The sequence below is a fragment of the Pleurodeles waltl genome, chromosome 6 (assembly GCF_031143425.1).
Source record: "Pleurodeles waltl isolate 20211129_DDA chromosome 6, aPleWal1.hap1.20221129, whole genome shotgun sequence".
Classification (NCBI taxonomy): Eukaryota; Metazoa; Chordata; class Amphibia; order Caudata; family Salamandridae; genus Pleurodeles; species Pleurodeles waltl.
Window position 1 is genome coordinate 1,033,608,110 of NC_090445.1, and position 14,335 is coordinate 1,033,622,444.

Sequence of the window (14,335 nt, forward strand, 5' to 3'; positions counted from 1 at the left end):
CCCTGGCGGTCATGGACCGCCAGGGTCGGAATGACCCCCTTAGTCTCTTTTTTGGAGATTTTCTTCACCGGGACGAACCTGCTAGTCAGGCCAGGTCGCGGTTGAGGCAAGCCGGCTAGAGTTGCCGCGGCAGGTCGGTCCCTCAATGGAGCTTTTTTCAAAAAGTTCTCCAAACTTCTGGATCTTCTTCCAGATGTCCATTTAAGGTCCACAGTTCACCCCAAGGTTCCAGAAGCTCTGAGATGCTCCTTGGGGGTGTGGACTACAACTCACAGAGTGCACCTGGCGCAAACTCCTTTTTGGCCCCTGGACAGTGGTCAGCTGGTTGGTTTCTTCAGGAGTTGGTGCAGGAGACTCTGGTTAGCAAGTTTTCACCTGTAGCAAACAGGGAGTCCCTCCTTGAACCAGTTGAAGCCAGGCAAAGTCCTTCTTTTGGTGAAGCCCAAGTGTACAGCTGGTGCAGTCCTTCAGAGTGCAGGGTCCAGGTGCAGGCCAGGGGTCCAGCGGGCAGTCCTTCTTCTCCTGTAGTTCTTCCTCGTTTGAATCTGATGGGGATCTGAGGTGTGGGTGCAGGTCTGCCAGTTTTATCCCTGCTGCTGGGTGAAAAACAGGGGGGTCCTGGTTCTCCATTCAGGAGCAGGGTCTTTCCCCCTGTGATGACCACTTCCTGGAAAGTGTGGCAAAAATCAATCCCAGGGAGCAACATTCTTCAAAAATCCATCATGGCTGAAAGTGATTTTTGGAGGTTACATCTGGCTGAGCCTACCCACTGGTGTGGCTAAAATTCCTAAACACACACCTCTCCTAATCTAATCAAGGAGGCACCTAATTGTCTGGGTTTGCAGGATGTGAGGGTGTTGCTGGGTTGCTCCATATGTCCTTCTCTGCCTTTGAAGACCAGTTTGGCAGCCCTCCCCCTTCCATCTTCCCCATCTGCTGAGGGGCGATCTCCTCCCCCAGGCACAGCTCTTTGATCTGAGCCATGCCACTTCACACCTCATCAAGGAGGCCTGGCCAGGCTGCCAGAGGCTGGCCAATCAGAGCACAGAGGCAAAAACACTGCAGGGCTGAAGTTGGCAACTTTTCAGGTAAAGTTTAAAACTCTTTACCTGAACAAGTCATATTAAATCTAACAACTGGAAGTTGTGGGATTTATTTATAGTAATTAATTTGATACCAAACGTCTAGTATCTGTTACTTAAGGGGATTTTTAAAATTAAAAAAAAGTCTCCCCATTCTAGCCTATGGAGGCCATTCACTACAATGAGGGAAAAATGAATGTGGCTGTTTTACCTCACCAGGGCTTATAAAACTATTTTTATAAGGTCCCTGCTAATAGTTATATGGCACCCAGCCCGAGGGGCACAGAGGGGACACCTTAGGGGTGACGAATATGTAAAAATAAGGTAGTTTAAGACTTTGGAACTACTTTTAATTCCAAAGTCGAATTTGCAAATGACTTTTATTTAAAAGTGGCCAGCAAGGCAGGCCTGCCTTTAAAATGATACTGGGCACCTCAGCAGTGCAGCTAGGGGGGCATTACTTATGCTTGGGTCCCTAAACCTCCATACCCTACCATATACTAGGGACTTATAGGTAGGTTAATTTTGCCAATTATAATTAGTCTAATTTGCATATCCACTTTACACAGAGCACTGGCCCTGGGACTGGTAAGCATCACCCAGGGCACAGTCAAGCATCAGTAACCACCAGTACCTGTCCAAAAAGTTTGGGGGTGACCAGGGCAAAAAGGAGGACTTTCCTACAAGGGTGGTTTCTTATTATGTTTTTCTTGGTGGGTGCTCGTGTTGGGGTATATGTGTTTATAAATAAAAAATTAAATTAAAAATATATATACATATTTTTTTTTAAATGAACAAAAAAATATATATTTGTTTAGGCCATAGAATAAGTTAGTACATGTATGGTTATAGTAATTGTTGTCCTACTTTTATCTTGTTTCTTAAGGGGGTGGGGGGCAATGTTTAGAGTGTGGTGTTCCTTGTGTAAGATAACTTTAGATTAGGTTATGTAGATGTAGTTGTCTGATAAGTATATTTAGTATAGGTTAGCTTATGGTAGGGTAGGCTTTAGTTAATATATAGGATAATGGTTTTATAATAAATCCTCTTTATGATAGCGTACATTTTGTGTAGGTTGCTTGAGTATCTGGGTCTTCTCATGCTTGCACTGGGAAAATTAGGGGAATTGCCTATGTAATCCTTACTATCTTGATATCCCTGATTTACCATGTGCTGCCCCTATTGACAAAAGGAGCTGTCACATTGGCTGCAATATCACGCCTACTGGTCCATGCATTTGCCATCCAGTGTACCCGCCATTCACAATGTCTATGTATGCTTTGTCTTGGAAGGTAAGTCTGGTACTACAGCTGTCATTGGTGGGGTCCTGTAGTTACAATTTTGGGAATTGTGACATATCTGACAACAGGCACAGTTGGAACTATTTCCTGCAACACTGACAGAGTGACCATCACTGATGAGGTTAACTACCTCTGTACCACACACATGAGTTGTTCTGGGACTCCCAGCTGGCTATATTGCAGTTGACTTGGTTCTCAGCCATACCTCTCATATATCAAAAGGAAATGATATGTGCATCTATTTTTATACTCAGTTAATTGGTTGTATTAGACAACACCATCATACACCTTTCTCATGTTAACATCCTTGTGTGTAGCTTTGTTTCTCACAGTCCTGCACTCAGTACTGTTATGCTGTAATCATTGACATGGATTCACACAATACAATCGTTTAGCTGAGTAGATGGCTCACAGAAAACATAGACATGCAAATGTGTACAAGGTGTTTATATACAGGTGGAGGTGTGAAAGTGAATTATTTACAATGTCCAGGTCTGAAACCCCATTAGTGAAAGTCATGGATATGTGACACCATCAGAGTCCAGGGCTGTGGGACATGTCATGAGACATGCTTAGGAGTAGTGTCCACTAGTGAGGAGGAACACAAATTGCCAATTGGTATGTCACAGACAATGACAGTACATAGCAGACAATTCAACAGTGGGTGGGTGAAGAGAGCTCATTTCCTTCTGTCACAACACTGGCATGACCTCAATGTCAGAATTAAGGAGAATTGTCCACATGGTACGGACTGGTGCTACCTGGTACTTTCCCTACTGAAAGTTCTTTCTTCCAAATCTTCATCCTCTGATGTGTGTATTGTCTTCTTTGCCATTGGTGGTACTGTTGTAGAGGTAGAGGGGGCCACACACACTTCAGGGATAAAGGTATGAAGTCCAAGTTCCCAGCAGCTGCCATTTGGGGTAAGACGTAAGGCATCACTGCAGCAAGAACGAACTGCTGATTTTTCAATATGGTTGCAATGTTGCTGTGGTAGGCAGTCATATCTTTCTTGAGGGAGGCCACTTCTCACTGAATGGACTCCAGCCCATTGTCTGCTTTGCTGCTGCCAGTTTGGGAGGTCAATTGTTGTGGCCTCTTCCTCATGGGAGAAGCTATGTCTGCCAAGGACTTCTTGAGTCCATGCAGTGGGGAGTGTGTGCCTCGGATTGCAGCTGGATTTTCATTAGGTGTTATGAGGAACGTCCACACTCCCTCTAAGCTGCCTGTCATTGTCCTCAACCGCATCTGCTTGGCCAGCTCCCGCTGGACTCCTACCACTGTCCTCTGAAATCTGGTCTCTGTGGCCCCAAATCCCTGGGCTATTTCAGTACTGGAAGGTGGTATATTTGGTTGTCGGGTGGTTCATGTGGAGACCCCGCAATGTTGTGTTTCCTCCTTGCAACTGGAGGTGGTGGCTGGAGGGATCCTAGGACATCCAGGAGAGTCAGATCATTGATGGTTGTCAGCTGGACATCCAGGTCATCACTGAAATCCAGGGCAGGCAGGTCAGCAGAAGGAATCAATCAATCAATCAATCAATCACTGGATTTATAAAGCGCTCTGCGTACACGTGAGGGTTTCAAGGCGCTGGGGGAGGGAAGGGGGGTACTGTTACCGATCGAAGAGCCAGGTCTTGAGGAGTCTTCTGAAGGTGAGTAGGTCTTGGGTCTGTCGTGGCTTGGTGGGGAGGGTGTTCCAAGTTTTGGCAGTGAGGTATGAGAAGGATCTGCCGCCGGAGGTCTTTCTTTGGATGCGGGGAACGACGGCGAGGGCGAGTTTAGTGGAGCGGAGCTGACGGGTGGGGGTGTAGAAGCTGAGCCTATTGTTCAGGTAGGCTGGTCCGGTGTCGTGGAGTGCTTTGTGAGCGTGGGTAAGAAGCTTGAAAGTGATCCTCTTGTCCCGGGGGGCCAGTGATGGTTTCTCAGGTGGTGGGAGATGTGGCTGTGGCGGGGTACGTCGAGGATCAGACGGGCGGAGGCGTTTTGGATGCGTTGGAGGCGTAGTAGGCCTTTTGCTGGGATGCCTGTGTAGAGTGCGTTGCCGTAGTCCAGTCTGCTGCTGACGAGGGCCTGTGTCACAGTTCTTCTTGTTTCTGACGGGATCCACTTGTAGATTCTACGAAGCATGTGGAGTGTGTTGTAGCAGGAGGAGGAAACTGCGTTGATCTGTTTAGACAAGGTGAGGGAGGAGTCGAGGATGAAGCCCAGGTTGCGAGCATGGTCAGTCGGTGTTGGTGGGGTTCCTAGTGCGGTAGGCCACCAGGAGTCGCCCCGGGCGGAGGGGGTGGGTCCGAGGATGAGGACCTCCGTCTTGTCTGAGTTTAGTTTCAGGCGGCTGATTCTCATCCATTCGGAGATGGATTTCATTCCCTCGTGGAGGTTGGTTTTTCACGGTGCGCAGGTCTTTAGTGAGTGAAAGGATGAGCTGGGTGTCGTCAGCATAGGTGAGAATGTTGAGGTTGTGTTGTCAGGCCACTTGTGCGAGGGGGGACATGTAGATGTTGAACAGCGTTGGGCTGAGGGATGAGCATTGGGGGACGCCGCAGATGATGTCGGTGACTTCGGAGCAGAAGTGGGGGAGGCGGACTCTCTGGGTTCTGCCGGAGAGGAATGAGATGATCCAGTCTAGGGCTTTTCCTTGAATTCCGATTTCTTGGAGGCGTGATTTCAGGGTGCGGTGGCAGACTGTGTCGAAGGCGGCAGATAGGACCAGGAGGATGAGGGCTGATCTTTCGCCGTTGTCCATTTGGCGTCTGATGTCGTCTGTGGCGAGAAGGGCGGTCTCAGTGCTGTGGTTTTGTCTGAAGCCGGACTGGGAGGGGTCCAGGATGTCGTTGTCTTCGAGGTGGCTGGTTAGTTGTGTGTTGACGATTTTTTCAATCACCTTCGCTGAGAAAGGGAGTAGGGAGATGGGTCGGAAGTTCTTGAGGTTGTTGGGGTCTGCTTTGGGCTTTTTGAGGAGGGTGCGGATTTCTGCGTGTTTCCATTTTTCCAGGAATGTCGCTGTTTCGAAGGAGATGTTGATGACCTTCCGTAGTTGGGGGGCGAGGTGGAGCCGGCTTTGTTGAATACGTGGTGGGGGCAGGGGTCTGACAGAGATCCTGAGTGGATGGAATTCATGATCTTGTGTGTCTCTGTGTCGTTGACGTTGGTCCAGGACGTCAGGTGGTTTGTGCATGTGGGGTGTTCGGGGTGGGGTCTGGCATGGGAGTGGCGTTGAAGCTGACGTGGATGTCAGTGATCTTCCGGTGGAAAAAGGTGGACAGTTCATTGCAGAGTTCTTGGGATGGAGGGATGTCGTTGATGTTGGCGCTGGGGTTGGAGAGTTCTTTCACAATGCTGAAGAGCTCTTTACTGTCATGTGCGTTGTTGTCCAGGCGGTCTTTGAAGTGGGATCGTTTGGCTTGTCTGATGAGTTGGTGGTGATTGCGGGTGGCGTCCTTGTGGGCTGTGAGGCTGTCGGGTGTGCGTTTGAGGAGCAATTCCTTTTTTAGCTTTCGGCAGTCGCGTTTGGAGTTTAGGAGCTCGTCGGTGAACAAGGTGGCTTTTTTTCTGGTTTGGTTGTCGGTGGGTTTCTTGAGTGGTGCAAGGGTGTTGCCGCAATCGTTGATCCACAGAGTGAGGTTGTGGGCGGCGGTGTCTGGGTCGGTGGGGTCAGGGTGTGGCTTCTGGGCGAGGGTGTTGGTAAGCTGGTCTTCTGTAACTTTGCTCCAGCATCGGCGGGGTGGCTGTTGGGTGCGATGGTGCTCGGTATGTTTCTTGTAAGTGAAATGGATGCAGTGGTGGTCAGTCCAGTGGTGTACGGTGGTATGGTTGAAGGTGACGTGAGCGCTTGAGGAGAAGATGGGGTCAAGCGTGTGGCCAGCGATGTGGGTTGGTGGGTTGACGAGTTGTCTGAGGCCCTGGTTGGTGAGGTTGTCGATCAGGGTGGTGGAGTTTGTGTTGTTGTTGTTCTCCAGGTGGAAATTTAGGTCCCCGAGGAGGATGTAATCCATTGAGGTGAGTGCGTGGGTGCTGGTGAGGTCGGTGAGGGATTTGCTGAAGGTGCTCGTGGTCCGAGGGGTCTGTAGATGAGCGTTCCTCTGAGAGTGGTGTTGGGGTCGGTGTGGATGCGGAAGTGTAGGTGTTCGGCGGTCTTGAGGGAGTTGTCAGTGTGGGTGTCGACCTTGAGGGTGGATTTGTGGGCGATGGCTATTCCTCCTCCGTTGGTGCAGTCCCTGCAGATGATCTTGTAGCCATCCGGGATGGTTATTGCGATGTCGGGCGCCGAGGAGTTGTTCCACCAGGTTTCGGTCAGGAAGGCTACCTCTGGGGCGGTGGAGTCGAGCAGGTCCCAGAGCTCGATGGCGGGCTTGCGTGCGGAGCGGGTGTTGAGGAGTATGCAATGAAGGTGGTTTGTTCCAGTCTTTGTTGGTTTCATTGTTCTGTCGCAGGTGAATCTGCAGGTGCGGCATGAGAAGGGTCCGATGGTATTCCTTGGTGAGGACTGGAAGCATGCTGTGATGCGGCCAGGATTGAGGACGTTGAGTTGGTCGGCCATGTAGCGGCGTCTGGAGGTGCAGGGGTCTCGCGGACCAGGGGGTGTGGCGCTGGGTGCAGTCAAGGCGCAGATGGGCGCAGATGGGCTTGCCCCTGGCGCACAGTGACCTCCATTAAGAAGAGAGGGGGGAGGGAGGAGCAGCTGGGAGGCGGAAGGGAGCAGCGAATGGGGGAAGCGGATGCCTGCGGGTGGAGGAGGACCTCAAACACTCGATTGACAGCATGTGCGGGGTCAAGGACAAGGGGACAGCTTGGTGGTGCTGCGGACGTGGGGGAGGTCAGCCATCATCCTCTGCAACATAGTGTAAAATCAGTCTTAGATTGTTGTGGCAGTTGACATGTCACATCATTTATTTGACAGTGGAGACTCAATGACAAGTTAAAGGCCCAACGTTGTTATTGTACATTATGGAATATTTTTGAGCCCCTAGTGCCACAGGAGTGTCACGTAAAAGAACGCTCCGGTGGTGCTATTGGCTGCGTCATATTTACCATGGGGCATTAAGCCACTTATTGTGGCTTGACGCCACCTTGTAAATACGGCCCCTTCCCATGCAGAACTTTGTGTGGAAGGGGCATGCCATGGCTGTTGCTGTAGGTGGGCCACACCAACACATATTGCATTGACGCTACCCCAGATTTACATGTTTTTGTAAAGCGCCATTATCTAACACCACCTCAGGGGTGGCATTAGCAGGTTGCAATGTTGACATATACTTTAATTTTTCCTCATGTTTTCCTTTGTCTACGTGAGAACATTTACATAAACTTAATCATACACCATAGCTGCTAGGCATCTGTTTATCTTTATTATGTTGCCATGTGCTCGACAAACCTCCTGAACTTTGATGATTGACCTTGTGCTCTCAGCCTTGGGCTGCAATCTGCTTACCGCTGTAATTTACTTGTTCTAACCGTAGTTCCGAGAATGTTTGTGCTTAATCAGTAACTGCCAGAACAGGTTCGTACAGGTCGTTGCCACCTCCTGCCAGCTGCATCTGTACCTTCTCCCACCACACGTGTATCCCTGAAATATTCTGAAGGCCACAGAGAACCTTGAATACGCTAGGGGTGGAGTTTTCCTCTGACTAAGCAGTTTTGTGTGTATATAAGGTTGGGTGCCCCAGAGTGAAGGGGCAGCCTCCGTAGGATAGTCACTTGACTGTCCTGGGACTCTGTATTAGCTTGAGCTATAATCCATGTAAACTTCTCTTTATTCCTCCAGTTGGTGAATCCACTTGATTTGTGTACTCTCTGCTAAACGGACACTGAGGACTAGGGTGTCCCTCCACCGCTGGGAAGGAGACCCGGGGTGGGGATTCTATCTTTCCTGGTTCCTCAGTTGGCGCCCAAACAGGGACCCGAGTCAGGCATCCAGGGGACCGACCAGGTGATGGAGGACTCACGATTGGACTTCCAAGGGAGGTGCCCCACACCAGATTCTGAGCTTCATTCTCTGTTGTGGACTTTCGGATCTCCACTGTGTGTCTTCCAGCCGGCTCGACTTCTCCTGGCGCTCTCTGAATTCGGGTCTCTGTTTTCCGTGAACTACTGGAGTCTCCAACTGTCGGACTATAACAGAAGTGTCAGGTAAGGACGGGAGTTGAAAGATTCCTGTCTAAAAATAGGTCTGTGAGTATTGTACGGTTTCTATCACTCTTTGCAAAGATCGACGTCAGTCGTAAGACTTACCTCAGTTGTCATTTAAGTATATAGGAAGCAAAGGGCATATTTGCCACTCATTTGGTGTATTCAAACCACTGGTGTAAGATTTTTTTTTTAAATATACTGGAAGAATGCCAGCGTTCAGTTGTTTTAGGAAATTGTGTTGTTGTCTTTGCAGTACGGACTCCCGCCTGGAGGAAACATGCTCCGCTCCTCCGGCCGGGACTCCGAATCATGATATATATGTTAAATATGGCATAGGTCCGATTATCTGGTCTGATATATGGAGAAAAAGAACTAAAGGTAGTTCTGATTTACAATGGCCTATTCACGGGACACTTGATAAAGATTAATTAGACTATTTACAGGAACGTTTGTTTGAGACAAAAAGTAGACCAGGGATGTTTGATTCACTACGGACTTGGCAGAAAGAAGCAGACCAAAGACGTAGGGAGGCAGAGAAAGAATTACAGAGACATAAGACCAGAACGGTGACTGAAAAGGTATATGACTCTGACGTAGCTGAACATCAACAGAAAATTTTAGAATATGACCGAAGGCTTCACTAACAAACTGATAAGTGTTACCCTTCCAGGACAGTAGTGGATAAGCCACAAGAGGAAGACCCCCTTTTAAACGATATGTTAGATAAACCCCCGTTATATACTCCACCAATATATCCTACACTACATCCTCAACCTGCACCAGGTGACCCTATTGTGCCACCCCCGGTTGGATCTCAAGCGAGTGATCCGCTACCCACCACCACCCCTCCTGTCACCAGACCTATAGAAGATACACCCCGCCCGACTGTACCCACCCCTCGACAGGCCCCCGTTTGGCCCACCCCTGACTCCTGTTTAGACACCACACCACTCCTGTTTAGACACCGTCCCATGACCCCACGAAAGCGCACCCTCCGCGGACACCTGTTCTCTAATTCACAAGAAGAAGATGTCATTGAAGAGATGACACGGAGGTGGATGACTAATTGGAATGACTATGGGGTCAGGGACATTGTCCACACTATGAAACAATGGGATAGTTTAGTTCAGTTACATGCAGCTACCCTTATGTGCAACATTATAATACAAGAATATGAGGATGATGGTTCCTCAGCTCCCGCGGGACTGGTGGACCTCCGAAAACGCACCTCTAATGGACTGCCGTTTGGTTCTGGTCTACATGATTATGTTGTTACTGTTCTCGTATATAGGGACCACCTGTGGACATGTCGCCCTTCTATAAGGGCATCCATGTTTCCCATGAGAGAGGTTCCGCCGGTTTGGCGAGAGCCGGTGATGGATAACGCTGGCCAAGTTATTACTGCAGGGCATTTTCAACAAATGTGGGTACACACCCCATGGAAAAGATCTGAAACATATACCCTAAAAGCCGCCTTACCTGACCACCGTTAGAATCCTGCAGGATATTATAAAGAACTGCAACAAATTCTTGAATCCTGTACTATGACGTTGTCCGATATTGACATGTTAATGGCAGCAGTAGTCCCGCAGGAAGTATGGTCAAAAGTACGGAGGCATGACCATGTTGAACGAGGGGGCACGTGGGACCAATTGCAAGCAGCAGAAAAGGACAGGGTTAGGGGAGCGAAACCAGACCCACTTATATTGGCTCTCCCACTGCGTATTTTGGATTTAATGAAGACCATACTTGCACCACACAGGATAAATTGGGATAAATTGGCCGCCTGTAAACAGAAAAAGGACGAGGGTGTTTCGGACTTTTATACAAGGTTTGAGGGTGTCTTTTCTGATTACAGCGGCCAAGACATGACTACTGAAGGGGGGATAAGACTCTTTGTTGATAAATTCGTGGACAATTTATTACCAGACATAAAGGGAAAATTGAAATTGTGTGAAAGTACGTGGCCAGTCTCTACTGCCACTGGAATACTGACAATGGCCCAATATTATGAGAACAGGGAGATAGAAGAACAAGAAAAGAACGAGAAAAAAATGAGGAGTTGAAAACAAAGGTGTTATTTCAGCAGGCCTACCCTCAGCCCCGTCAACAGCAGTCCAGATCAAGGTGACAAGGACCTCCCAATGACAGAAGGCAGTCCCAACGCCCTCCCCGTTCTTCCCTCTCCTACAATCAGTGCGCCTATTGCAAGCAGGAGGGCCACTGGAAGAATGACTGCCCCAATAAGGACAACTCCACAGGCCGCCCCATACCCCACCGCAACAGGACTACGGACCACGCTGTAGGTCTGGTCCTGCAGACAGACCCCGCCAGCAGGCCCACAGTACCCCCGCCCTAATTATTTTGATGCTTCATCCCAGTGTCAATATTTTAATAACGACTATGATGAGTATGAAGGTCAGGGGTCCTCCTTTGACTAGGACAGCCATCGACAGAGGGGGGTGGGACCAGTTTCTATTCCTCTTAGGCAGAATGGCCCTCACGTTGAGGTAAAATTAGACGGTACTCCACATGATTTTTTGGTAGATACTGGGGCCAACAAAAGTTCTGTTAAACAGGAAGAGGTCCAAGGGGTCCCTATGTCTGGCAATATTAACGTCTCTATGGGTTTTTCTGATGTTCCGGTGGCTAACCCCGTCTCCCAGCCGCTGCATGTTGCTATAGGTCCTTACACCATTAGCTCCCCTTTCATTCTCACTTCGGCCTGTAGTGAGAATTTATTGGCTTTGGACCTATTAAAGAAATTGTACGCCACCATTTATTGCTCTCCGGATGGAGTTCATGTCACTTTAGGTCCAAATATTTCCCCATCACAATTTTTGTCAAAACCACTTCCACTGGGACTTCGAGATTTGCCAGACATTTTATGGGCCGCACATAAGGACGATGTTGGATGTCTGGACATACCACCGTATGTCATACACTTGAAAGCCAATGCCAAATTACCTTGTCTTCCCCAATACAAATTATCCCAACACATTGAACAACAACTCAAAAATATTGTGACCCAGTTGATTGATTTGGGTGTCATTGAAGAAACGCGTGGTAATGATTGTAACAGTCCTGTTCTTCCTGTTCATAAAAAATTATCTGATGGCACCGCGTCTCCAGGACTCCGATTTGTTATTGATTTACGGGCGGTCAATAAGATTGTAATACCCCAGTTCCCTGTTGTTCCTGACATTACGACATTATTAACAATGATACCTGCCTCCGCTACTTGGTTCTCTGTTATCGATCTTAAAAATGCATTCTTTAGCATTCCCATTCATCCAGATAGCAGACACATCATTGGGTTTTCACTGGGTGGTCGCAGTTTACGGTTCTGTCGCGCCCCACAAGGCTATACTGAATTGCCTAGCATTTTTAGCCAGGCCCTCAAGGGTCAATTAGATACCCTTGTTTTTCCTTGCTCCTCGACGCTGGTTCAATATGTGGATGACCTTTTAATAGCATCCACTTCAGAACAAAATTGTAAAACAGATACTGTAGCCTTATTGAAATATCTTGCACACCATCACCATAAGGTCTCCCCCTCCAAATTGCAATATTGTAGACAGGAGGTTATATACCTAGGACACCTCCTGTCTAAGGAGGGACGTACGTTGACGGCTGAGAGAATACAAGCTATACAAGACATACCGGTTCCAAGGACACAGAGAGAGGTTAGGGCCTTTATAGGTATTACCTCCTTCTGTCATCAATGGATTCCTAATTATTCTCTTTTGATAAAACCGTTTTTGCATCTCACCCACAAAGATTGTCCTGAAACAATTGAATGGAATGACGATTTTCAGTTTGGTTTTGATGAATTGAAAAATACACTCTGCACAGCACCTGTACTGGGTACGCCTGATTATCGTAAAGATTTTCAGTTATATGTGAGCGAGAGAAATGGATGTTCACTATCAGTGTTAACCCAAGAGCATGGTGGCAAACAACGCCCCTGTGCTTATTTTTCGGCCCTACTGGATCCAGTGGCCTGTGCACTCCCTAGCTGTTTACGGGCAGTAGCCGCTGCAGTGGTCGCAGTGCTCCAGTCAGCTGGGATAGTCATGGATTCACCCCTCACCCTGTTGGTCCCACACACTGTTGACACACTATTAAACAAAACAAAACACAGCATCTTACTAATGCACGATTAAATACTTATGAACTGACACTTTTAGCTAGTCATATAACATTAAAAAGGTGCAACACGCTCAATCCTGCCACTTTATTGCCAATTACTGACAAAACTGAAGATTCTTATGATGACATACATGACTGCATTCTCCGGACGGAGGATGAAACAAAAGGGAGAGTGGACTTACAGGAAACTCCACTGAAAGACCCTGATGGCATATTATATGTAGATGGCTCATGCATGAAGCTATTCGATGGCACTACCTCTGCAGCCTATGCAGTTACAACAGCTACCACTGTAGTTGAAACAGCTAGAATACCACATAACTCTGCTCAGGCCGCAGAATTAATAGCTCTAACACGAGCCTGTGAGTTAAGTAAAGGACTTAATGTGAATGTTTACACGGACAGTCAGTATGCATTTGGCGTAGCACACAATTTTGGTCGCTTGAGGGCACAACGAGGATTCCTCACCTCACATGGGACACGTATTCAACATGGACCCTTATAACTAACTTACTTTCTGCCCTAGCATTGCCCAAAACAATGGTTATCATGAAGTGTAGTGCACACAAAAAGGTGACAGATGAAACTGGATGGGGCAACGCCCTAGCCAATCAGACAGCAAAAGATACAGCGTATGCAAAGACAGGACACATGTATGTGGTAGATAGTACAGAGAAGGTTCGTCCCCATGAAATATTTGGGAACACGGTAGAGAGTGTCAGGAAGATACAGGATGAGGCAACTGAACAGGAGAAAAAGGAATGGGAAGAAGGGAAGGCCAAGTTAGATGAAAATACGCTGTGCTGGACAGATCTGTCACAGAGGGAAAGATGGATGTTACCCGATGCATTTGTTCTGCCAGTAGTGACTATGGCCCATGGTCCTGCACACGTTAGTGCGAAAAGCATCTGTGATTTGCTTGATCCGGTTTGGTCTAATAAAAATATCAGAAGAGTAGCTGACCAACTGGTTCAATCCTGCATGATTTGTTTTCAACATAACATAGGGAAGGGTGCCTCAGTCCCCGCTGGGCATTTTTCAACACCAACGTATCCCTTTGAAGTACTACAAATGGATTATATTGAGATGGAAAGGTGTAACAACTTGAAATATGTCCTAGTTGTGGTCTGTATGTTTAGTAAGTGGGTAGAAGCTTACCCTACTAAAGATAATACTGCCCTTACTACCGCAAAGGTACTTCTGAAGGAGTTCTTCCCACGGTTTGGGGTCCCAAGATGTGTCTGGTCAGATAATGGGAGTCATTTTGTAGGGCAGGTGATTAAAAGGGTGTGTGAAGGGTTGGGCCTCCGCCAGAAGTTTCATGCAGCTAACCACCCCCAGTCAGCAGGACTAGTTGAAAAATATAATGGCGCACTTAAATTGAAGATGTCAAAGATATGCGCAGAACGCGGTATACGGTGGCCGGACGTGTTGCCCCTGGCTTTAATGTCTGTCAGGATGACGCTTCACTCTAGATCAGGGTTGTCACCCCAGGAGATAGTGATGGGAAGGCCAGCAAATGTCTGGGAGGTCCCTCGACCTCACAAGTACTCAGAACTAGAACATCCTGTTTTGATGGACTATTTAAATGAACTCACTAATGCTTTGCGTTCTATTCACCAACAGGTGCGTGAAGCACTCCCATCTGTATCCACTGATCCAGGTCACA